This window comes from Corapipo altera, unplaced genomic scaffold (assembly GCF_003945725.1).
Source record: "Corapipo altera isolate COAL_440 unplaced genomic scaffold, ASM394572v1 22b, whole genome shotgun sequence".
In the NCBI taxonomy this organism is placed as follows: Eukaryota; Metazoa; Chordata; class Aves; order Passeriformes; family Pipridae; genus Corapipo; species Corapipo altera.
In genome coordinates, this window is record NW_020884876.1 from 7,748,261 (window position 1) to 7,772,036 (window position 23,776).

Consider the following 23,776-nt stretch of genomic DNA (forward strand, 5'->3'; position numbering starts at 1 on the left):
TGGGGCGGAGCTGACCGGGCCCGCTGCCCGCCCGGGCACCCCTGCGTGCCGTTCCGCCGGTCGTATTATTCTTCCAGGAGCCTTGTAGGTTTCAGTATATTCATTCTCGTACAATGGGATTAAACACTAACCGTTATCATCCAAATTAACTAAACTCTGAATAGCAAATGCTGGGGCTTTTATTTTTTTCCTCCTCTTTTGCTCCACTGGCGGAGATGGAGTTGATCCTCTTACTGTCTGTGTTAACCGCCAGCTGCAGGCACCCGCGAGGCAACTTCTTACACGAGGGAAGTTGTTTATTTTCTCGCTGGCTTCTCCCTCGTTGATTCCCCTTCGGGCCGGGCTGCCTGGGGCAGCGGCGGGCAGGGGGCACGGGGCAGCCGCGGCATCCCCGCGTGTACCGCTTCCTAACCCTCGGAGAGCTGCGGCGGGGCTGAAGCCAGAGGGAGATCACCCGCCACTACCGCGGTCGGACTGTCAGTCTTGTAGGGAAGCCACGCGAAGGCGGGTTTGAATATTTTTTAGTTTTACTTCCCCGTGGGCGCCTGTTGGCTCTCCTTGCGGGAACGCGTGCACGGTTCTTTGGCAACCCAAGGCGGACACCCGCGTCCCCATCACCCACCACCGATTCTCTGCTCCCGCTCAAGTGCCCCGCCGGCGGCAGCCCTCTCCCCGGGCGAGAGGCTGGCCGGGCACAGACCGTGCCCCGCTCCGCGTGGAGGGGGATCAGCCCGCTGGCGCCCCGGGACCGCAGGGCGGAGGGAGACAGCACCGCCCCGGCCGCCCCTCTCGCCCTCCCCGCGGCCGGCCTGGGGGTCCCTGCCCGGCCGGGCTGTGCCCCGGAGGAGCGGCCGGGCGGGCCCCGGGATGCGCACAGTTGTGCGGGACCGCCGGCTGCTCCGTGCCCTTCGCCGCGTCTCGGTGGCGTTCGGCCCCTGTTCCGTGGACACTGGCGCTGCCGACCTCTGCCAGCCGCGGGCTCTGCCGAGGAGGCGGAGGTCATCTCGGAGATGTCAAGCTGCTTTGAAGTGGCATCTAGGTTTGCTTTTTTAAATGAAAACAGGTCGTCTCCTCGCTGTTTCTTTCCCTCTTCTTTTTTGACTCCTATATAATAACCTTGGGTTTATACGCAATTACTTCACCAGGTAATTTAAACTGCAGATATTAGGGCTGAAAATCATTGTCACTGTGCACACGCAAGAGGCCAGCTAATCAGTCTCCCATGAAAAGTGTTGCCTGTGAAACTGGTGGATCGAGTGCAGAAAGTAAAATTCCCAACGTGGCTGGGGCTGGAGTTGGCCCTGCCGGCATGGTTTCATACTCGCATATCGGAGATCCTGCTGTGTATTGCGGAGAGGCAATCATGCTTCTGGATGATCTCATGGCTGATAGGGAATGAGAGAACTCACTGGGTACAACAGGTCCTATTTGTTGGAGGAGGTAGCTTTATTACTTGGCAATCCTGCATCTGCGAAGAAGCAGTGATCACAAGAGAAGGTATTTCATTTAGTAGTTTAACCCTCAGCTGTACGTGCAGCAGTTCATCACACTGTTCTGGCTTTTGCTGTGGGTTTGTTTACTCTCTCGTATTCTAGGTGAGGCTAGGCTGGGTTAGCAATTTTGTAACAGGAGTTCCCAGTCTTTTCACAGCTCCTAATGATCTCTGACTCTGTGTCTGGGGCTGCTTCGTCGTCATATTATTCCTCTGCAGAGAGCTGCAGAGGTTCCCCTTACCTCGATGTTACTGTTGTTTCCAGCTGTGGTCTGCCTCTTGAGTTTTCCTCGTCTGTCACAGTGGAAGACACATGCTCCTCTGTTTCCTAACCTGCCATGAATGGTGGTATCACCAGGGGTGAGGTGATAACATGATAGTATTTGGGACCCGATCCCAAGATGGTCCTTCACAGAAGAAGCCATGCTTGTAGCCATGACTCTCTTGTATTGCTGGGTAAATTACAGGGTTCTCTCCTCAAAGTCCTAGAGTGCTCTAGGAAGTGATGTTTATGCTTCAATAGATGATGTTGTTCTCATGCTGTGAGATATACAGTAATGCCCTTAAGCTAAACTTTGATCCTAAAAACTCTAAAACTTTGATCCTTACTGTAGGAAGTTGTCCAGTATCTCTTGGTGCTTGTGGTGGCAGATAGGATTTCCAGGTCAATAGCACTCTCAAGTATTGCTATGTGCTTTTTGTATTCCACCTCTGAGGAGGTACGTTTCATTGTAAGTATGTTTTGTTGTGTAATTTCAATGCACTTCGTGATTAAAAAGCCTTTCAGGAATGTAAAATCCGACTGGTTTGGTTTTGTATTACTCTGTTTTGTATGAACTTTTTGGAGTACGGATTATTTGAAAGTCATTCTCTTTCACATGTTCCTGTAGTTTGTGGTAACTACTTTGTTGACTGTTTTTTTCAGCAGACATAAAATTTTCAGGCTTATATGTAATAGAGCTAATGTATACAGAATTATATAGGGTAAAATGCTTCACTGATTAAAACCAGGTGTAGTTATGTATGTTATAGCCATTTACAGAAGCTGATTTACATTGACAGAAGACCCAGTACAGCTTTTGCCCATCAAATGTTTGTGTATATATAGCAAAACTTGAGAACATCCTCTGTGTGTTTGTACAAGGTGAGTCCCGCAAGACAGTGGAGAGATGTCTGCAGTTTTCCTGGTGACAGCTGTCTTCTCAGCCATGCCACTGTTGAGATAGGATGCATTGCTCTTTAAATGACAGCCTGTCAAAATGAGTGCTAAAATTCTTTTCAGTTGGATTTAGATAGTCACAAATCACTGGCGAGGTGTACCTTAGATTGCTTGTGACTGAGGTGTTCTAACTAGTCAAATAGCTAGACTTAGTGGCTATCTGGCATGAATAAAACCTGAAAGGTTTGGGAAGTACAAGAGCTTTTTCTGTACTGACATGTCTAATACTGATAAAATGTCTAACCTCTCCAGTCTTAGTAAAAACTAAAAACTAATAAATAAAAAAAAAAAGTAAAACTTTCACTCAGCATGGCTTCACAGAGGGGAAGTCATGCTTGATCCACCAAATAATCTATGACGAAGTGATCGGCTTGGTGGTTGAAGAAAGAGCAGTGGATACTCTGAAGAAGAGAAGGCTTCAGGGTAACCTCGTTGCAGTCTTCCAGTACTTGAAAGGACTCCACCAGAAAGCTGGAGAGGGACTTCTTGGCAGGGCATGTAGTGACAGGACAATGGCTTTAAACGGAAAGAAAGTAAGTTTACATTAAATATTAGGAAGAAACTCTTTACTGTGAAGGTGGCTCTGGAACAGGCTGCTGAGAGAAGTTGTGGGTGGCTCATCCCTGGAAGTATTCAAGGCCAGGTTGGATGGGGCTCTGATCAGCCTGCTCTAGTAGAAGGTGTCCCTGCACACGGCAGGAGGGTTGGAACTAGATGATTTTTAAGATCCCTTCCAATCCAAGCTGTTCTATGATTCTATGATTCTGTGGTACCATCTACCTGGATTTTGACATTGTCTCCTGTAACATCCTTGTAGAGAAGCTAATGATGTGCAGGCTGGATGAGAGTGAGGTGGATTGAAAACTGACTGAATTGCCAAGCTCAGAGGGGGATGATCTGTGGCACAAAATTTAGTGTCCAGTAATGTCCAGTAACTGGCAGTGTACTCAGCAGTTCAGTACTCGGTCTAGTGACATTTAATGTCATTGCTAATGAGCTGGATGGTGGGGCAGAATGTACCCTCAACAAGTTTGCAGGCGACACAAAACTGTGAGAAGCAACTGATACACCAGAGGGTCATTCTGCCATCCAGAAAGGCATCAACAGGCTGGAGAAATGGGCTATCCGCAATCTCATGAAATTCAGCAAGGGTAAGTGTGAAGTCCTGTACCTGGAAAGAAACAACCCCCTGCACCAGTACATGCTGGGGGGCTGATTGGCTGGAAAGCTGCTCTGTGGAGAAGGACCTGGGGGTACTGTTGGACACCGAGTTGAACATGAGCCAGCAGTGTGTCCTTATGGCCAAGAGGGCCAATAGTATCCTGGGGTATATTAAGAGGACTGTTGCCAGCAAGTCATGGGAGGTGATCCTGCCACTCTACTGAGCACTGGGAAGTCCACTGGACTCTACTGGAGTTCTGGGTCCAGTTCTGGGCTCTTCAGTACAAGACAGAGATGGCCATACTGAAAAGAGTCCAGCAAAGAGCCACAAGGATGATCAGGGGACTAGAACACCTCATGTATGAAGAGAAACTGAGGGAGCTGACACTGTTCAGCCTCAAGAAGAGAAGGCTCAGGGGGCGCTAACCGATGTTTACAAATACTAGAAAGAAAAGTGTAAAGAAGTTGGAGTTGGGCTCTTTTCAGTGGTGCTAAGTCATGGGACCAGAGGCAATGGGCACAAATAGAAACACAGAAGTTTCTGTCTAAACGTGGAAAAAGCCTTTCTTCTGTGAGGGTGGTTAATCACTGGAACAAACTGCCCAGAGAGGTTGTGGTGTCTGCAGTCCTTAGAGGTACTCAACATCTGTCGGGTTGTGGTCTTGGGCAAGTGGCTCTAGGTGGCCATGCTTGAGCGGGAAGGTCAGACCAGATGACCACCAGAGGTGCCTGCCAACCTCAGCCACCTCGTAGTTCTGTGCACTTCCTGTGTGAACATTTAGTTTTTATGTAATTCAGTCCCAGTTTGGTTTAGCATAGAAGAAATGTCTTTTAATTTTGTCTTACACTACACAGCAGATTCAGCTCTTTTAGTCTGTTCTCAATAGATAATTGAGAACAATAGAGAATAGAGAAACAATTCATTTAGGTTCAGGGCTTCTACACCTGTGTCAAGCAGAATAAATGGGAGGGAAGCAGTCTTTTTGTTTATTGTACTTCACCACGTGTTACATTGCAACTCGGTTCATTAAAGACTCGTTAACATCCATTATACCTATGATTGCTTTGTAAACAATGCTAATTCAATAGGACTTCAGAGCTTAATTCCCCTTAGAGTCCTCTGTAACTCCTAGCCATGACATTTTTTCTTGCTGAAAGGGAAAAAGGAACCTGTGAGAGATTTATAGACTCAGCAAAACCTACTAATTTAGTAATGCCATAGTTGAAGCATCCTATTATTATGAACCCTCAGTACTGAGCTTATTGCATGGACTAGGAACTTCAAGGACTTCTTTTCAGCAAAAAAATATCCTTTGGGTCAGCCCAGCTTTGCTCTGACTTCCAAGGACCAAGTGGACCAAACACTACTCCCTGTTACATTGGCTTCCAGAGAATTAATTATGCTCTTTTTGCTAACTCTTGAGAGATTCAGAATGCTGCACAGAAAGGCTGTGCCACGTTTCTAAGGTTTAAATGTTGGGCTTGTAACAGTCATGACACAAATGCAGAAAAAGAGGTAGATGATGGGACCCATATCTCCATTTCTCTTCCTTTGTAGAACAACGAGGTGTTATTGATGGTCCTGCATGTTACACTGGTGGCTGGATTTAATGAGGTTTTCCAGTGTCAGCATGTGGCAAGACGCATAAACATAAGATCTCAGAGACTTTGTGAAGGCAGCTGATGTAAGGTAGCTGTGCAGTAAAAAAGAGACTGATGCCTTGGGGTTCCTGCAGAGTCTGTCATGCCTTCTAGGCAAGGACTGCAGTCCCAACCAGTTGCCTTTTGCAGCTTCATTATCTATCGTTGGGTGAGTGGGTGGCCAGCCTTCCTGCTGGCTCTGTTCCTTGGATACTGAGTGGTTCTTGTTGCTGAAGGCTGAGTCATCACTTGTTTCTCTGAAACCCATAGCAGCTTTGAGTTATCTAGTGTCTTTATTCAAAGAGAGGAGGGATGGATACAAGCAGAAAGGGAGATCTGGGACATGCAGCTGGGAGGGACTGCTGTTTGATGCTGGGAAAAGGCATCTTACAAGATATAACAGCTTTCCATTGCCATCTGAGTTTTTATTCTGTGAAAGTATTGCCTTTCTGGCTGAGCACTCTTCTGCTTCTGTTTGGGTTGTCCTTCTTCAAGTTAAGTTCTTTGTATTTGAACATTGCCAGTAGTTCTCTTCTGTTTGTGAACTCACAGCCCAAAGGCAATCCCAAAGTTGAAGGTCCCACAAATTCCTCAAAAACAGGTGTGACATTTGCTTGCATTCCGGGCTTTAAAAACGTATTTCCTTGCATATATGGTAGCAAGGTGAGATCTCTTCTGCTACACAGGCAAAATACAACTATTAAATGCAAATACCTTCTTTAAAAAGGTGTCAAAGTATTTTGGGTAAGCATCATGCCCCACTCGCCCTGTTCTTTGATTCTTCCTTAGTGCACCACTATCTAACGTGGTTAAAGAGAGGATAACAGAGCTCTGATCCTACCTCATAAGGCCATTCTTCTGGCAAAACTTGGCAGATTTGACGAAGAGGTGTCAGACGGTGACCAAATATTTCTGCAATAAATCTCTCTTTATGGGTAAAATTAAGAGTATATTGAAACCCCAGAATTCATAGGTCATGAGCCAAGCCCCCAAGTTGTTAAGATCAGTTAAAAGTCAGGAACTTAAAATTGTCAGCAATAACAAAAAGCTGCCCAAAGGTAGGTTATTTCTGTGGTTTTCTGTTGGTGCCTTTTGCTTCTCCAGCTTTCATGGCTCAGGTTCTCAAGCATTCCTTATGACCATTAGAATGGAAAATTATTTTTTATTAAATCCTTGGATCCTTAAGCAGAAGTGTAACCACTCAATTTCATTGGAATTGCTAAACGAAAACAGAATGGTTTGAGGAACACTAGAAAGAGTGTCTGTGCTAGATATGGTGCCACCTACTTTTCATTTCATCTGGCTTATTTTTTAAACTAATTATAGCAGGCTGGGAAGAAGTACCCATGTCCCCTCTGTCATGGGTACCCTTTATTTGGTACCCATGTACCCCTTAAAGCCTCTGCTGTGGCTTTAATGCCATGTCTGTCCCATGGAACATTTGATGGAAGTGTATTCTTTATGTCATGAGAGTGTATAACCACCTCATGCATGGTCTCAGATTCAATTCTTCCTTCACATTCGCACTCCATCCCCCTAATGGCGCAGATAAGAGTGTGTCTGGACACCCAGCCTGTTGTGGAACTTGAAACATTAGTTACTTCTTTTTTGAATAAATTTGGTTTGAGAATGGGATAGGGAAAACAAAGCATGAAAGTGTCAGTGCCAGAAAGGAGAGCTGGGAAGAGGTTGTCAGTGCCAAGCATTGGAATCACTTCCTGCATTCAACTGATCTGGCATTGTTTCACTGAAGATATATATATATTTATATATGTACATATAGATATATATGAAAGTATTATATAAATGGCATTGATATAAAAAGCACTAATTTCTGCAGTGTTATATGTATATATGGAGATTCATATAAAAATGCAGATCGGAATGTTATCACTGTCCCCCATGGCACATGTGACTGACAAGCTGCGAGGGAGTGGAGAATTTGTCCCACAGTTTGGTCCCAGCACTTGCAAGGTTGAAATGTCCCAATTCTTCTTCCACAGCCTGCCTGTCTGTGGTGCTAAAGGCAGGTGCTGTTGGATAAAGAAAGAAAACATTGCTTGTATTACTTGTCACCACGAATTTTAAAAAATAGCTTAATATCGAGGAGTGTTAACACTCGTGGCGAACAGGAAGGCTTGTTTTTCACCATCCAACACGAACATCGTCGCCGGGGAGGCTGGTCAGCCCTTTCCCTGTGTGGAAGCCTTCATAGCTTTGTGGGAAACTGTGGGGACATTAGGGGTTGGCTACTGCCCTCTAGTGATCTTCACCGTCACCTGAGGTTTTAATTCACCTTTTCTTCTTCTAACCAAGTTGCTAAAAATAAACTTTGTGTGTGAACAGATGCATGAAATTCAGTATTATGAAACACTGCCTGAATCACCAGATCGCAGGACTTACATGAGGCGATGGACTGTACCTAGAGTGGACATCACCTGATACAACTCTAAAAATACAGTTAGTGGAATCCAAACATGCTGTGCAAGGCATTTATATTATCAGCCAAGTTAGTTATTTCCCAATTCTTTAGAAATTGATTTATCTTGGTTTGAATAAGCTTATTGATAAACTTTTTCCTTAAACAAAAACATTGCCGCGTTTTAAATACAGCCTTTTAATAATAAGCAACTCACCCTTCTCTCAACAAAAAAACAAATAAAACCAAAATAATGACCATGGGAAATGTTATAGCAGATAAATTACTGAGAAATAATTGAGAATTAGATGAAATATTGAGAATATTTGGTTCAAAACCAATGATTTGGCTGGATTTTGAGTAGCACTACAGAACTTTCTCCTTTTTTCTTTTTTTTTTTTTGTCCTCTATGCTAAGATGAGCAAATATCTCTAAGTTAAGAAGTAGAACATGTGCTTTTTTTGCTATAGCTATTTATTCAAAATGCTTGGTTCCCTGCTTAATTTCTCATCGTTACCTGACGGAAGCGCTGTTTGAGCAGAATTCTGCTGTTGGCATTAGAGGGCAGCCTTGAGGGTGTATATGATTTTTTTTTTTTTTTTTTTTTTTGCATATCAGTCTGGCTAGGATCTAATTTAAAGCAGCTTAAGGCTATTTTTGCTCTAAAAGCAGTACAGTCAATTAAGAAAAACTATCTCATTAAGTCTAGTGCCCAGCTGTGTTGCTCATTCATGAACATCAACAACTGCGGGTGAGAGACAGCCGAGCTGCTCTGCAGATAGAATGGCTGCATTTACGAGATTCTCAGAGCGACAAGTGTGTTGATTTAATTGGCCTATGTATTAAGCACACAAGAGAGCCACCTTTACTTTTATCCTGGAAAAATAATTGAGTGAAAAATTGGTTCACAGCTCTGACTTGTTTTCAGCAACACAGCTCAGTGAAATGAACATGCTTAAGTTCTCTGCAGAGTCTCATAGACTGCTCCATGTTTTGAGTCCGGGACATGATAGCATCACACACATGAACAGTGCAGCTTATCTGCTCTATCATGCCTTTTGTGCTCTTGCTTCTAGGCCAATGAATTCTGCTTGCCATCATCTGTAGGTATGTCTTTGTATTTCATCACTTATCCTTGAGACTTATTTAGGGCAAAGGTTACAAAAGTTCTTGGCATCTGCTCTATGATGTAGGAGGAAACCAGCATCAGCAGAGAGTCTCTTGTGTAATCTACTGATGTTTTTAGAGATATGTTTGGGTAACAAAATGTTCACTTTGTATGATCAGGCTGCTTCCTATAAAGATTGCCTGCTATAAAAAAATGTTTTTGCGGCAACTTTATAAAATGAAACGTTACAAAGGCATGAGAATAATTAGCAAAGCCCAGATTTATATGAATTATAAGGAAAAGCTCTAGAGCAAATAGAAAGCAAACAGAAAGCAAATGATCTTTCATTAACATGGGATTGTCAAATTATAGTGATTCATCATTCAGCTGCGGGCAGGGGAAGGTTAAAACATGTGGAAAATATGATGATCTAGGTGAGAATGTATTTCAGATCCTAAACCACCTCTCCATAAGCTGTGCTGATAGCTACTCTGTTTCTTGATGATTGTTCTAAATTTAACATCACTTGTCTTGAAATGATCTTGAATGGTCCTAAAAGTATCTTGGTACTGGAGATGCCAATTTTTCTAGTAATTTCCTTAATATGTCAGCAGAATTATTAGCTATGAGAAGCAATGCCCTGTCCTCATCTCCATGGCAAGATGATGTTTGTCTGCTGTAATACAGTACTTTAAAAAACAGCATACTCTCAATTTCTATGGTTTTCAGTGTGTCCTAGATACCTTTGAAGATAACCCCATTTATGGCTGACAACTGCAGGTGTAGGAGGGTCTCATGTCCCCTAACCTGATAGCTGGGCCATTCAAAAAGGTGAACAGGGGTCTTGCCAGGTGCTGTGCTAACAGAGCAGATTTTTCCAGGTAAGGGGGTAAACCAGGTTCCCTATAAACTGGCTAGACCTGAGTCAGGCTGTTTTTTCCCCCCTCTTCTCCTAACAACCTCTTTCCCCTGCTTTCCCACTCTTATCAGAGCCATACTGATTCCAGCGAAAGCCAGGAATCTGGACAAACTTGATTTCCACTAAAATCGGTCCATAGCAATGACTTTTGGTACTAGATACAGAGGAATCTCTTAAGTATCTTTAGGAGTGCAGCATTTAACATGTGAAAATCCTGGTCACCTTATACAATTAGTTGCTCCAGATGCATCAGTCAGCCTACAGTAAGTGTAACAGCTCTGAGAGCGACCAGAAAATTCATAGGACTGTCTCAAACCCTTGGAAACCTAATAAACAGCAGCTCAATGAAGCAACAGACTTTGCTGCTGCCTGAGCACATCCCACATTGTTGTTTCTGTGGAGGCACTTGCATACGTTTGGCATACAAGTCAAACATACACAACTAACATACTGTACTTCGGCATAGAATCACAGAATATCCTGAGTTGGAAGGGACCCACAAGGATCATCAAGTCCAGCTCCTGATATTGCACTTGACATCCCCAAGAGTCACACCATGTGCCCGAGAGCATTGTCCAAATGGTTCTTGAACTCTTTCAGGCTGTGACTGCTTTGCTGGGGAGCCTGTTCCAGCACCCAACCACCTTTTCCTAATATCCAACCTAAACCTCCACTGACACAGTTTCATGCCACTCAGTTGGGTCCTATCAGTGGTCACCAGAGAGAAACATCAGTGCCTGACCCTGCACTTCACCTCATGAGGAAGTTTCCCTTCAGTCTTCTCCAGGCTAAACAGATGAAGTGACCTCAGCCACTCCTCACACAGCTCACCCTCAAGGCTTTTCACCATCTTCATAGCCCTTGATTGGACACTCTCTAGTATCTTTATATCCTTCTTATGCTGTGGCACCCAAAACTGCACCCAGGACTCAAGGTGAGGCTGCACAAGTGCAGAGCAGAGCGGGACGATCACCTCCTTCAATCAGCTGGCAATGCTTTGCCTGATGCCCCCCAGGACATGGTTGGCCCTCCTGGCTGCCAGGGCACTGCTGACTCATATTCAACTTGCCACAGACCAACATCTCCAGGTCCCTTTCCTTGGCACTGCTTTCCAGCCTCTTGTTCCCCAGTCTGTACGTACATCTGGGGTTGCCCCAACCCAGGTGCAGAATCCGGCACTTTTCCTTGTTAAACTTCATATAGTTGGTGATTGCCCAGCCCTCTAATTGGTCAAGATACCTCTGCAGGGCCGCTCTGCCTTTGAGGGAGTCAACAGCTCCTCCCAGTTTTGTGTTATCTGCAAACTTAGTCTACTTTTCAGTCCTGTGGAACCCCACTAGTGACTGGTCACCAGCCAGAATAGTGCTGTCACCTAAAACCACATGGTGGAAGGAAAGAGTTCATCCCAGGGAACAGCATTTTATAGCTTTCTTCAGTGCTATAACTGGCCTTTTTCTCCTTTTGGAGACAGTGGTCTGCAGAGCCCCATGTTTCTTCAGGCTGTCTCTAGATGGTCTTCCCTCTGCCGTGCTCCTGGTTGCCAACATGCACCTCCTGGGAAGAGAGAACCTTATAATTATTAACAAGTGATAAAAATTAATTTACTTTAATCCCTGCACCTGAATCGTCACAAGTTATCCTATCTGTCTGGCAATCCCATGTGAAGAAACTGAGTGAGGATAGAGTCCTGTCTCTGCAGATCTGACTTACAGGGCTGGGCTGGGTTGCACAAGCTCCCACTTCACCGGAGAGGCTAAGGGGAGCTGCCAGCAGCTCACCCCACCGCTCCAGCTAGCAGGCTCCTCTGCTCAGCTAACTGAATAACGAGGGAGAAGGGTAAAGAGAGATAAGAATGAAATCTGAGGGAGTAACTGGTGTTTGAGCAGTGAAAGTTTTTCTCCGGTGTCTGCTGCACAGGGCTGAGTAATAGTGACAGCTGTTTGTATGGAAATGGTGAACTTGCCCATGCTAACTGCTTGCCAGGTTAGCTTAGCACAGAGGCCCAGTCTGAGGAAGCTACTAAAACACTGCAGATCAGCAGGAAGGAAATATTGCATTTTATTTATATTTTATTAAAATATTGCATATTTATTGCCTTGTTAATTTTGACAATGATTTTATACTAAGGAGTAAATCATGTTTAGCACCACTCACATGTGTATAGGATACCCAGCGGCAGCTATAAAAGTATAAGAGGTAGACTGGGAGGGGAAGATCCTTAAGTTTCCCATGAAGACTATTTTCCCAACATTTTTTTGTTATCTTCCATTCCCTTTCTGTCTTCTCTTTTGTGCTTTGCAAACCCTTACTCCTTCTTCTTCATTTGCTTACCCATGGCTAGGATGTACGCAATCAGCCTTCTGCATATTGCTATTTCCTCTCTCAAGTGATTTTGTGGAGATGGAAGTCACAACCTCCCCATTTGTTTTGGACCTGTGACCAAAAACCTGTAGCAAACATATATTTGCTTGATGATTCGGCATGCAGACTGTTCAAAGATGATCTCACAGAAACAGCTTATTAATTCAGTATGCACCTTTGCAGGTTGTTTTTACTTAGAGTGTGTTTTGCTGTATCTGTCTGAGAAGAATTTGGTTTGAAATAATGTCGGGAAAACAAGCGGCTGTCAGCTGTAATGGTACGCAAGAGCAAATGCACAGAGAAGAGCATGGGCAAGCAGCACAGACAGCACTGCAAGAAATGCATTTCAGTGCATTTGCTGTGTAAAACAGGAGCACCGCTTGTGCCTTCAATCCTGCTTTTAATACCCATGCATCAGTATAAAGTCAACTGCAAATTAGACAGATTTTGACATAAAATCAGAAGAGGCATATGAAATGATGTTGACATGTTTTACCTTTTTGAGATATTTTTGTAGCATGAATCAGCTGATTGTTCTCATAACACTTCAAACTGCCTTGAAAGCTAAAAGCATTAATGAATCTGCAAGTGAAATTAGGAGAGTTTTTCTTTTCCTTTTGGTACCTCCATCTGTAAAAAAAGTGTTTTTATTTTAAAAGTCATGTTAGCTAGGTGAGATTGCTCTGCAGGATGGGAAGGAGACTATCAAGAAATATGTTGATGAACAAGTAGACTGATGAACACTAAGGGGCTGTTTTCATATTTGTTTTATATTACCACCAAGAAAAAAAACCCATGCTGTCCTCTTGACCCTTATGGCAGAAATGGGGGACAGGAGAAGTTGGTCCAGGATGTACATGAGAGGCTGGATGGACACAACTGTGGCTGATGGCTCTTGGAACATGGTCATGTAATTCTAAATTACAACTGTGCTATTTTTATTAAGCAATGATTTTGATCCACAGTTTTGTTAAGTCCCTGCATTACGAGTTCTGTTACTTGGATCCTCACTTGACCTTGGCCCATTGGTATTTTCCTTTTTATACGATAAACACAAATTACAGCTTTTCATTATGTGTAGACTACTACACCAACCAAGTCATCCTGCTACTGATGTCAGCACTGGAGCCCTTAGACACAGTTTCTGGTTCTTAGGGTCTTTCTTACTCTTTCTGCATGAGCTGACATTGCTACCTCTTGCCTCTCAAATCATTCCCAGTCTGTTGCAGAGGTGGTCTTAGGAATCACCCTAATCATGGCATTCACTCGTGCGATGTAAATGTGTGTGTAGTATTGTTATATTATTATTTTAGACTTTCTCTGTGTGGGGATGCTGCCTGGGTGCCTCTCTACTGTCTGCAGAGGAGTGCTGAGGTTTGACAGCTGATACTGCAGGCACTGACACAGGAGAGTGGGTGCTGCACGGCACGGGGCAATAAGCAGAAGGAGGAAAGGGGCCATGGCTACTGTCACTCTTCGTCCCGAATGTTCTCTTTCAGAGCAAAACTAGTTTTATTTCACAGCCACTGGGCCTTTTAACTCCCAAACAGTCCATGAGAATCTATTGGGGTCATTCCATTAGCACCAGAGAGCATTAAACTATGTCTCTAATGGCACTAAACGCCTCTGTTTTCACTTGTTGGCAGTTTCAGTCTATTTAATGTTTTTATTTACACTTGCATGTTCATCTTGATTATCTAAACATGGAGTTAAAACACTGAAGTGTCAGTACAAACTTTCTCTGTTGGTGATGCTACTGATTTTTGCACTGAATATTTATTTCCATGAAAAATACAAGTTTCTTTTTTAAGGCCACTACTGTCTGAAGAGGGCTGTGGTTTTTCAGATATATGAGGAATCAACAGTTTAAATTCATGTCTGCTATATTGCTTCTGAACTTAGTGAATTTACATGAGGGATAAATTTGAGCAAACATTTTCAGACAGCTGTCAGTCTGCTCCGGTCTTTAACCTCACTGTTACAAAAAACTCTAAAATAGATTTTGGAGATCTGTTCGGTTAAGAGAGAGAGTGAGTACATGAAAGACTACTTGAGCTGCAAAAATGTCTTCTAATGCTGATGTTCAAGCACAAGCAATTTCTAGATGGGTGCCAGTAGGAGAAAGATCTATAAGGAAACCAAAAACCTGGGAATGTATCCCATGGAGCAAGGCATGGTGAAGGGAGCCCACAGCTAGCACTAGTAAAAGCTATGGGAGTTCAGAAAAGCAAAAAAAGAGGCCTTCATTCATAGTTTTTATATAGACACTCTTTACTGGAAGTTGTCATGTTTATCAGACCATGGGACATACCTTCTATTTCCTTCAAAGAATTTTTTCCTGTTCTAGTGTTGTGTTATCTGGCAACTGGAGAGGGAGGTAAAGAGCAGCCTCAGGCAAAATAGTTAAAGGGAGAAGGAGGAAGACATTAAAATTTAGGAAGAAAACCAGACTAATTTTTTTGATTTGATCTATTATACTAAGGCATAATCTTTCAAAGAAGCTGCATTAGCAGAGGCATCTTTAAACACCCTGGGTAGAAAGCTCAAGGGAACACTGTAGGGAATGGTCCAACCCTGGTAAAAGGGAGAAGTAAATTGCTTAATAAGCAATTCTCCATTTGTAATCCTTATTACATTTCACCCTAATCACTGAGCATTAACAGCAGCAGCTGTGATAGCAGAAGTCATAAATTTTTTTTGGATCAGAGAGTTCTCCCTCTTTTTCTGGGAACTTCATATTCCAGTACTATTTTGGGAGTTCGGGGACCTTTATTTGGCAGTGTAAATTTTAGTTTCCAGACACACAGAAGCATATTTTGTAATAAGCTTGCTGAAGACAAATTGCTGGTATTCAGTATCTATGAGATGCATTGTCAGAAAGTTTAAGATTTTTAGAAATTTAAAGCACCAAGTAAGCTCAGGTACCTGTTTAAGTATTTTGCTAAATAAGGTTGCATTGAAGACTGCTTCTTTTCCAGTGGAATTTGTACCCTTCAATCAGTGTGAAAGGTTTGTCAATGGAGGGCTTAACCCAATGAGCAAACAGCCAAATATTTAAATAAGCTCCTACTGAGGTGGTTTTGTTTTCCTGTGGTTCTTGGAAAACAACATGCATGAAAGGTGATACAATTTGACCTCTAAACTGCTGTGAAGATTGGTAAAAAATCCAGAGTATCTCCTACAGATTGAGGAAAGCCCTTCCAACAGATATAGGTTTGTTGCAGCAATACAAGGTTTCAATTAAACAGTGGATTTTAGGTTTTCTACTGTTTACCGTAATTCGTATTGGTTTTTTGGTAGAAAACAGTGTTTTCACTGTCTGACCTTTTCGGTATTTGTAAGCGGCATTCAGGAATGAGCCTTGAGCCTCACCCAAGGTGTCCCACTGGAGAAGTGGACACCTGACCCTTCAATTAATAACAGGAATGCCCTGCACAATGCTTGAGGTAACCTACATCCCTCAAAGCAGAATCCAGAGTTGAGGCAGTCTGGTGGTTATTCTTGCCAGGCACATAGGAGACAGTGGCTACCTGTCTTTTGTCACCAATGCACTGGCAACTGCTTTCCTTTGGGAGGCTTTTCTCACATTTTCCTTTTGTTTGCTTCTAGTGAACCATCAGCGTTTCTTTCCAGATGAGGCATTTAATTAAGGTTTTGTAAGTTCTGCACAGTTGCCATTCATCTTTTCTGATGTGTTGTGCTAGGAATTACCTCCTAGTGCCTTTAAAGGGAACTTGGTTTAATTTTGGGAGTTCTTCTTTAGATCCATAATAAGGCCCCAAAAAGCTGGCCTGACTATCCCATGCTAGGAGATTTGACAGCTTCCTTCAGGTTTTGGTCCATCTGACAGCTGCAGTTCACAGTCCATTGAGAGACCAATAGTGTGTATTTATCTTGGATTGACATGTCAGCTCAGCTCTGGACTTTGCCCTTCATCAGCTTTCATTCTGCATGTTATACAAGTTTGCAGCTGGAATCACAGGTCATCAATTTGGGGATTAAAAAAGTCAATGTTTTTTCAAGGGAGCAGGGGCAGAGGGAGACCCTTTCAGCAACAGCTTGGAGTGATAAGACCACAGCAATGCTGACATGTTTAAATATCTGGAGACATTTAAATCCCACGTAGACGCAATCCTGCGTAACCTGCTCTAGGTGTTGGACCAGATGATTTCCAGAGGTCCCTCCTAACCCAACCATTCGGAGATTTTGTGATTAAGTATAGAAAAAACTTTGGCACTGGCCATCTTTCCAGAGTATTTTCTGATTTCTTGTGGACTTTGGCACTTCTGTTCCTCATGTCTCTGATTCACATCTGCTTTTGTCTGCCACTTTAGATTCTCATCTGGGTTCACAATATCAGAGTACTGCCTTAAGCTGTAGAGGTGCTCTGGGTCAGTGTGATGGGTGTGCCTTTCTTTGGTGGGCAAATTCTCTTTGCTTTTTCCCAAGTTAATTCTAAATCTCCCAGCAGTATTTTGCTAAATTCTTCCTGTCCCAAATCTGAGTTATATCTCTGGTTAGAAGTTCACCAAGCTTCTCAAAGGTAGCTCTTTGCCTCTCACAAGTCACAGATCCTCTTGCTGTTTATCCTTTCTTTTTGTAGTTAAAACCATACTGCTTACAGGTCTCAGTTTTATGAGGCATCTTACTCTTCATTCTTTTGTGGAATGTTTCACAGTTTACTCCATCTGCCTTGGTCAGCTGGAAGCTCCTTCAAGGTGATTTTGAGCTGCCTTTTACTAGAAGCTAGGCTGATTTCTGCCTTCCTTTTTGCTGGGTCTCAGGGCTTGTAGGTAAAACATAGACTTCTCCAAGACTATCCTCCTGATTTCTTTTCCTGGCTTCCATAAACACTAAGAATTGTGACTAATGTGGATCTACATCTTTTGGTGTCTGAACTCTACCTGCACAGCGCTAGGATTAATTTTGCAGCAATCTTAAAAGGGCTGTTCCTTCCAAGAGTGACTTGATGTTACCCTCCCACTCTGCACATGGATGTGATGGGCAGATCAGTGAGAAATGGAGAAAAGAAAGGTGATGTGATGGCTCAAGAGGAAATGATCTGTGAAGAAGGTGTGGCTGGACTGATGTATTTTGTTTGGCAACACGGTGAGCTGACCAGTCCCTGGAAGACATAGATGAAACTGGTAGATGTTTTTAGTGGGGCAGTCTTTTTTATTCAAGAGGACCTCAAGGGGTAAACCTGGGCTGTTTTGATGTTTCAGCATTGAAAAATAATATTGATCCATCTACAATCATACCTCCTCGTAATGTTTCTCTTGTGCCTCAGGTAGTTCTTTTCCCTTTTATGGGTGCAAAAAGAAAGAATGCTAACCCAAAATGTAGTGTAAATGTAATGTCTTAGGAATTGCTTGAGGTAGGATGCCTAGAAGTACTGCCATTTTTTAATTTTCTGACTGGTGTTTCTTTTGAATTATACTTTTCAGCTAGAGACTCCGTGGTAAGAAAGGTGTGGTGATCTTCAGACTGGTTTGTTTACTTGATTTGAAAGTAGCTTTTAAACTAGGTACTTAATCCTCTCCTGTTACTCAAGAATCTCTGTCATTGAAATCAGGAGTTTAAGCTGAAGACACATTGGCTTGATTGAGTCTGTCTGCACCTTGCATTATAGATAATATAGAAGCATTTTTAGGTGAAATTTTCACTAATAAGTCTTTAATGTAATAAGGTTTAAGAAAAACTGGATATTTTTAAATCTTAAATGTGTTTAAGAAAGAAGTTGTTTAAAAATGTCATCACCTAAGGAGTCCTTCTGCTGTGCCTTTTGCAATCGGACTCGTCTATCTCGCATTGGCCTTTTTAGCCACCAGCGTGCTTGTATCAAGTGTGGGTAGAGTCCTTCACGAAGCCTAGCCATGATGATGTTTCTTTTTCATTAAAAACTATGTTTACTGCATTCTGAGAGACAGGTTTTTTTGAGGTTTTATCAATGCAGAATCATTTGATGGGCATACTGTCCAGGTCGTACAATTGTTGTGAAAACGACCTTTTGTAACCTCCTCACTTCCTTAATAGGTTATCTTTTGCCTAGTGATTGTCTCCCAAATGAATTCCAATTCTCTGTACCAAACCCTCAGGGCACCTCAGCATTTGTGAATGGTTAACTCTGATCTCAGATAGCTGGTTGCATTGTTTCGGGAAGCCCAAGCCAGTGACATTATTTTAACCTTTTACCTACCTAACTTTTCCCATAACAACTACAGTTCCCTCTGCTCTATCTACCTTACACACCCAGCAAAAGGTTCAGGTATTCATGGCAAATACATAACACATAATACATAATACATGCAAAGGACATATGCTTGGTCCTGCAAAATACTATCTTTCCCTGCTATGTTGTTCTCCAGTCTTTGCTGCTTAAGAAACTGCAGAGATGACCATTCTAAATAGTTTTGCAGCATATGGAATGGTGCATGTTGCTCCAACATGCAGTGTCACAACGGGGTTGGCAAAGGCAGCCTGAAAGAGATCATGGACCCAAATTGCTGCAACAGTCTGATGAAAGGCTGTGGAAAATGCAGTGTTGCAAGTCAGGCAGAGGTGAGCAGCAAGCACAGTGCTGGGAGTTTGGAGAGGACAAGTCCAGACCCCAGGAAACTCAATCTGTTGGACCCTCCGAAGATGCAAAGGTGTATCCAGTCTGCCTCTAGTGCAGGGAGCCACCTTTTGCCCATGTGGCACCGTGGTGCTGGTGACTCTGAGGAAGGAGCCCAGCTCATCATATCTGTGCAGATTTAACATGATCTATGAGGTCAGGATGCACCTTAGGTGTCTTTTAGTGCATGGCGTGTTTAAAATACAACTTGCATCCATACCAAGCTTCATGGACCTGACCTTATCTGCTCACAGAAACCCTGTAGTGGCTGATGGATGGTAACAGGAATGGTACCAGGAATATCTTGGCTACTGCACACATAGGTCATAGGGATGTGGCCACAGAGTTTGCAAGGACAAGGATGTTCCCCAAGAGATCTGCCTGCCCATCTCCATGCAGGAACAGTTCTTGGCCATAGAGCCCAAGCCTGTGCTTTGATGGAGCATTGTGGCATCGAGATGTGCTTGGATGTGTCTGTGGCCTGAAGAGGTAGAGGGCCATCAGATGGCACGCAGTAATCTGCAGTGAGGTTCCTGTGACAATGGCACCAGTAACATTGGTGGAAAAACAACATTAAAATCTGTCCATTTTTTTCAGCACTGGAAACCAAGAGAAGATGATGTACTATCCAGGCTTAGGCAATTGCGTGCAAACTACAGTTTTGCTAATAACAATTTTTGGATGGTAAGAATGAGAAAATAATTACACACAAGTAATTCTGGCTTCCTATTTTGTTTGTTTGTTTGTTTTGTTTTCCCCTGAAACATTTCACAAATCTGCACTGGCTTAGGAAAAAACCCCCAAACATTCTTTTTTGGGATTGGTTTATTTTAAAATTAAATTTGGTTTGAGAGAGCAGTTTGAAATGACAGGCTGAACTTTTGTACTGAAAATGTGAAAAGGAAAAAAGAAAATGTAGTGATGAGTAAATGGTGAGGTGGAGGCCTGAAACTGTTGATAAAAATATGTTGATATTAATATAAATTTATGACTATCTTTACTGACCTGCAGGGAAAAACACAATGACCTACAGATCACAGGTTTGAAATCTCTGTGTACCAGGACAGGGATTAAAATAATAATTGTTCAGACAAAATTATTTTCAGTATGAAGGCTGTTACTTTCAAGAATTACTGCCATTCTGCTTATCCATCTTGAGATTTCTGTACAAGTGTCCTCCTTTTCTCCCACTTTGCCTGAGGTCCAGTAAGACAGTTGAGCAAAACAGATACTTTTAATATAAGAAAGAAATATCTCCTTAAGTAAAGCTGTCAAGCTGTGAAATGTTCTACCATAGGTGTCTGAATTCTTGTTATTAATTACTGTAGTGCATAGAAGTTTGCTCTTGGGCTGGGTGCTAACAGTTCTGAGCAAACAAATATTCCCACCCTGAGGAGCTTGGTCTGGGTCAAAGACTAAAGGCATTTTGGCAGGGTAGGAGGAAACTGAGAAGCTGCAGTACGGCCTGAGAGATTATGGTCCCAGCAGACCTTTTCTAAAGGTCTTCCTGAAGGCCTTCTTAGTGTAGCAGTGCTTTAAGAAAGCATTAATTGGAAGGCAAGTATGGAATCACCTCAGGAAGACAATGACTACAGAGGCTTTTAGCTCTTCACTGGGAGGGGAGAACGGCAGATTAGGACCGGGGTGAGGGGAGGGGATGGGAGCAGGTGTGAGCTACATCCATCTCTCAGATGGGACAGGGTCACCAGTGCACATGAGGAGTTAGAGAAAAGAGCAGCGTAACATGGTGAAAAGGCTTTTAAGGATTTAGGGGAGCAGCTTGTCCTATGTCAAACAGGCATTGAGAGTGAGTCCAGGAACATGATGCCCAGTACAAGAGGAACACTGGGCCCCAGTACAAGAGGAGCAGGTAGGCTTTGAAGCTCCTCTCAGAACTGCTTATATACCCAAAGAAGGACCCTGCAGAAGAACTGCATTTGTAGCTAGTGGTTCCCCTCTGGATTACTTTGAGGGAAGCACTGATGCTTGCTCCGAAAGGATGCTGAGGTATTTTTCTCAGGAATCGAATGCCTTTTTTCCTCTCTTGTTTATGTAATAAGCTCTGGCTGACAGATTTTGTTTGCTTGGTTTTGGTTTGGGATTTTTTTGTTTTGTTTTGTTTGGGGTGAGGGGTTGGGTTTTTTGGGGGAGGATGTTTTTGGTTGGTTGGTTGGTTGATTGATTTTTGACAGTGTGGGGGTGGTGGTGGGATTGTTGGGGGGAAGGGGTTGTTTGTTTTGTTCTGTTGTATAGCAGTGGCATTTGGTGTCCTAGGCTGGAAGCAAGAACAGCCCCTGTGAGTGTGAAAAAATTCAAATCTGGTGACATGAGAGGATAAAATAATGAGAAAATTAATATGGTCAGTTTTTCCTTAGATTAAATCAGCAACATTTTGTGCAAAGAGAACTGGTGGAAGGGTGTAATATGAGAAGCAGAGGCCAAACTGGGGTGGATGGTGTTTCTGGAAGAGGAGATAACACTGTTCTATTAGGGAAGACCATCCTTCCTACAGGATTTCTCTCAGAGATGATCTGTAGCATCAATCCAGGTGACAGGTCTTGATGAATTAGTAGGACAAGGTGAGGTGGAGAGAAGTTGTAATGGGAGGGACAGGGAAAAGAATCAAACATAGAAGAGGATACAGAATGGCGAGAAATAGCACTGTGCTAATGGATAAAAGAAGGTGAAGCCAAGAAGAAAGAACCAAAGTGTAAGAATTCCTTGCAAACCACATCTCACAGGATGGAGTGTCTCGGGAAAAAGGTAAAGAACAGCTATACATTAGATGAGGAATTAGAGGTGAACTGCTTGCAAAGAACATCTTCATTCAAGACTCTTCTTTTGAATGGAAGGAAAAAAGGACTGTGAATTGGATGAAGTTGTGATGACAATAAAACATACAACTGAGGGATGGAGTGGTTCCTTGAGCAGAAAATGGAATTGCTGTGGCTGATTGTGACAAATTGAGAAGGCAGAGGGAGAAAAGTCTTCAATCAGAAGGCTTGTGGGAAATAACTAGGTGAAGTTCAGGTAATAACATGGCAGAGAAGAGCCTGCAGGGCTGCATGAGGATGATAGAGATAGTGGAAATTGCAAACAGCAGCAATATAGCAGAGACTACCTATCTCCTTAAGTCTCTTCTCCTCCCTTTCTTGGGTTTGATCGAGATGAGAACGGTGAGAAAAATTAGATACTGTACTGGATTTTCAAGTCAGGGTATATTTGCCTTTGTAAGTCTAGCTGCAGTGCTTGAAGGCAGAAGCCTTGAGTGTGGTTAAGCATCTTGAAGGCAGAAGCCTTGAGTGTGGTTAAGCATCCCTTTCTTGACTCATTTTCAATACAGTGATTGTCTTTCAGCCTAAGTGGGTTGGGTCTTGGCATAGTTTGGGATCACTTGGAACTTTAACTGCAAACAAAACAATATCTGGTTTCCGTTTTGACCTCACAATTCATAGCATAGTTTTACTCACTCCTAAGTTTCTCCTGCTCACTTTTGGATCATAAACACAACAAACATTTTGTCTTTGTCTCTCTGAAACCATTCTCTTACAATTGTTTGTGGAAGAAAATAAGCATATAGATGCCAGCTGTCAGATAAAACGTATCTGTGGTGACATGTAAGAGAGTCCTAGTGTTGAGAACACATGCACTGTAGGATTATGCAGTGAAGTAGAATTTGTTTTGCAAGAATACCCATGTAACCATTCCATAAACAAACTTAACAACGTAAAAAAGATGCAGAGAATGATAATAACCAGCACTCCCCTGCCCTTCTCTTTCCCAACTTCTCTTGAGATGAAATCTGACTTAATAAAATAGTATCTGTGAATACATAACAGCTCAACAACCACTATTCCTTTGCACCATTATATCCAACTCTGCTGGTGGTATATGTGATGCCATCCTAAGTGTTCTTAAACTTTTAATAATATCCATACACGAAAGTTGTATAGATTTATCAAATGAAACCAATTTGAAAACCATTGTAGTCTATTTGAATTCTTTGTGCATGCATGCAAACTTTCAGTTTTCATGCAGTGACATGTCTGTTTGCACCATACTATGTCAAAATGCTTTGAGAGTAGTAAGTACAAACACATGTAAGCATAAAATCAATGTCACACCAAGTCAACTACAAAGCCAGTCAATAAATCATGGAAGGTGATCCCTTTTGAAGACCAGACTAAATATAAGGCACTTCTGTGGACATTGATACCAGTTTATTGGAGTACCTCAATCACTGTTAGGTAGTACCAGCACAGTGATCTGCACAGGAGAATTGCTTGTTACTCGATTTTAGAGAAGGGGAAAACTAAGTGTCTTGCTCAGGAGTTCTGAAATAACTCTAGATCTCAAGGTCTTGTCCAAATTTCTGTGGCTTTATAGTATGCTAAACTACCCGGTAGCATCTAAATCTGGCATTAGATGAAAGCAAAGTTGACAGTTGCCCAACGATAGTTAGATATGACTGGAAAAATGGTGTTCTGAAAAAGGAGTTGGGGTGAACACAGCACACCAAGATTTTCACTTGTCTCTTCCCCCAGGCACCATATATACGTATTTTGAAGGTGATGGGGAGAGGTACAAGAATAGTCTGACTACTGTGGGCATTTATGTATGCAAAGAGCTGAACTAGACTGTGACCTCCTGTTCCTGGGATAAGGGAGCTCACTTAGTTATATTACCATGAGCTTGTCTGAGGCAGCAGAGTCTGGCACAGCCCTTCTGCCACTGCTGTTCAGTTGAATTTTGACCCCTCCAAAGGAAGAGCAAAGTGTGCCATTCTACTTCATCCTCAGAGCAACTACAGCTCAACTTTGCCCAGACTACTGAGAAATGC